Source organism: Pollachius pollachius (genome assembly GCF_949987615.1).
Source record: "Pollachius pollachius genome assembly, chromosome: 17".
Lineage (NCBI taxonomy): Eukaryota > Metazoa > Chordata > Actinopteri > Gadiformes > Gadidae > Pollachius > Pollachius pollachius.
Genome location: NC_136950.1, coordinates 9,099,291 through 9,102,722, shown reverse-complemented (window position 1 = coordinate 9,102,722; position 3,432 = coordinate 9,099,291).

The window sequence follows — 3,432 nt, the reverse complement described above, 5'->3', positions numbered from 1 at the left end:
GTGTGTGTGTGTAATGAAGTGATGATGGGGTGAATCCACAGCTCAATTGCATCTTACTAACAAGTCACTGCGTTAAGGTCTTTCCAACCCTCTCCCTTGGAGTAGCTCCTGGGTTTGTGTTAGGTTCAGTTGTTTTGAATCATTTTGTAATGTCTGGCTTTGTGTTGACTTTGCAATTCAGCAAAGCCATATCACCGCCTCTGAATAAAGCTCACTACATTTTAATCACTGGTTAAAGAAAGAGCTAAAGGCACCGTCTGCTCAGCAGACAGCGAACGAGCGAACTCTTTGAACAAACATTAACAATATGCCACCGCGATATACGAGTGAGGACGTTTACTAGAGGCCTGGTTTTGCTCGACAGCGTTTGAACGCCCTCTGTGAGTGTGTGTGTACTGAGGCAACAGCGGGCCATCATCATGTCATTATCGTCTCAGTGCGCTGCTGATAAAGCGGTGCAGCCTTCGCCCTATCAGGGCAGCCGAGGCCATGAAACGGGATTGTGGATGAGCCGTTGGTTTTGACACTACTGATTAACTAAGACACCCCGATTAATGCAACGAGCGTGAGGAAGTAGGATTTGGGGGCACTGTGTGTCTATGCGGGCTTGTGTGTGTGCATGTGTGTATGTGCATGTGTGTGTGTGTACATTTGTATGTGTGTGTGTGTGTGTGTGTGTGTGTGTGCAAAGGGAGACGGTGAGGGTGGTGGTAGGGTGGTAGGGTGGTGGTACTTTGTAGCCGTTGTCTTTCTCAGAAAAGTGAACTTGTCTCACCCAAGAGAGACAGATGAGGAGTGAGTTAGGGGATCTTGCGGTCTGAGGACAGAGCTCAGTTCTCAGGGTGGTGTATGTGGTGGTGTGTGTGTGTGTGTGTGTTTCAGGGGGATACACTGGAAGCAGAAGAAGAAACTATTAGCAAACACGATTGACAGTTATGCCAGTTTAGCTTGGAAGAAACTTTCAAGCTGTCAAGATTTGAGAATGATTCCAACATATTCAAGAATAGCCAATGAATAAACCATGACACATAGGCTTATTGTATGGTGAAATACATCTAAATACAATATTTCCCTCAAATGAGGAACTGGAAGTGTATTAAGAAACAATTCTATATCTGACCGTTGATTCAGGACCGTCTGTATCATTACAGAAGTGTTTCTAAACTGCCACTTAAACGTTTTGTTTTCAGTAAGACCCTGCCAGACAAGGCTATTAAGGTGAATTATACTGTGCTATACAATGCTGCCCTGGGTCTGTACCCCCTGGGTCTGTACCCCCTGGGTCTGTACCCCCTGGGCCTCTGCTCCCCGGGTCTGTACCCCCATTGTCTCTAGCTCCTGGGTTTGTACCCCCTGGGTCATTACTCCCTGGGTCTGTACCCCATGGTCTCTACACCCGAGGCCTCTACCCCCTGGGCATAGAGACCGATGCCGTAGGGACCCAGGGTGTAGAGACCCAGTTTGAACCCAAAGCGTAGAGAGAGGAGCACACGGGAGGAGGAGGAGGAGGAGGAGGAGGAGGAGACCAGAGAGAGGGAGGAGGAGGAGGAGGAGGAGGAGGAGGAAAGGAGGAGGAGGAGGAGCGGGAAGTCCGGGGAGGCGGAGGAGGGAAGGAGGAGAGCAGGGGAGCGGGAACAGGAGCAGGATGAGAGGAGGGGAGGAGTGGAGGGGGAGAGGAGCTGAGGAGTAGCACCTCCTAAACTACTCCTTAGGCTCCATCAGAAACACAAACATGTCCCCAGAGCAGCTCCCGTTTGGTCGGGGAAATGCTCCACAAGCATTCACATGCTTCTGAGACCGAAACAAGCCTTTGTTGAATCCCCTCCATCTCCTCCAGAGCTGAAGAGACCAGAGCGAAGCTAAACAACACAACACACGGGGAGTATCAGCGTCATGTTTCACTACAAGCAGACACCTGATACCAGCGCCCGGACCCGTCCCAGGACCCGCTCTCCGATTGGTTGAGAGAGAAGAGAGGAGACCGTAGTCTGGTCGCGGTCGCGTTGGGCCCACATGACCACCGCCCAGGTTGTCACGGTGACCGCGGGTCAGGTGACATCAAGTCCCTCCGCAAGTGTGGTGTGCGGCAGAGAACATGCACACTTTGCATTTCCACTGCACTCTGGCAGGAAGAGTCAACCAATAGCAGCACACACACTTCAGATTCACCGCACACACACACACGCACACACCCCCTCTCGTCCTCAAGGACCAGTTAATCCACCCACATCGCACCACTCTACATACCAGCCTTTCACCCTTTCATCCTCCTCCAACCCTTCTCAGAGAGAGAGACTATTTATATATATAATTATTATTTTGCATCTTATTTTACTTTTTGTGCTTTGGAAATGTGGATTTACGTAACATGCCAAAAGCCCTTTGAATCCATGAAAGACAGAGAGAGAGCTAGGGAGGGAGGGGGGAAGGAGGGGTGTGAGGGAGGGAGAGAGAAGAAAGAGCGCTATTGCAGGATGCTGCAGAACTGATGGGCCACACCCTTTTCTGCCCCTCTTTCTCTCTCTCCATCTATAGCCTGTCTCACACTCTATCTCGCCCCCTCTATAGTCTCTCTCTCCAAGTTCTGCAACACTGCAGAGCTGACTGCAGCGTTGCAGTATGGCCCGCCCTAAAGAAAAGGGCGGGAAAAGAAACTAGGAGAAACGGAGGTGAAAAGCATGATGAGAAAAAATATAAGGTTTCAGCGGTGAGAGAGCTGGGGGGAATGTTTATGTTGGGGAGCCAAACAGATATTGATGTTGGTGAGAGATTAAAGCCAGGAGGGACATGGAGACGTAGAGACGTTTATTACCGCATGTCCACAAGGAGGTGGAACTCTTAATGGTTCTTAATGAGGCTATTAACCACGGTGGGCACGGACGTAAGACTACTTGACAAGCGATGAATAAGTGAATGTGCCGTTACGAACCTGCACCCTTCAGCCATTCATCAGCCGTTACACAAAACGACAAGATTGAAAAAAAAATAAAGAAAAGGGTTGTGGAGTAAAGTGAAACCATTATTCAGCCCAAAGACACCAGACACAAAGGTCATGTTAAATAGCAACTGAACCCTAAAGCAAACTGTCAGCATCCCTTCTTTAGGTGGACGGTATTGCTGCCCCGACAAAAACGCAGGCTTGGTAATCTTACTCGAATCTGTAGATTACATTCAATTTCTCGAAATGTGATAATAAACTGACAGCGGGCATACAGCACGTAATACAGAGCCATTTGTAACATCCCACTGTATTTCTGTTGATGTGAATTGTGGTGCGACAGAATTTGTTCCAGCAACCACATTTAACCACCCATCAGATTCAACCCTGCGGTGCCCTTGTATGGATGAGCAGGGTGAAGAACGTTAACCCTGTTATCCACTGCCCTCAGCTTGGTTCTCAAAGACAGACAGACAGACAGACAGACAGACAGA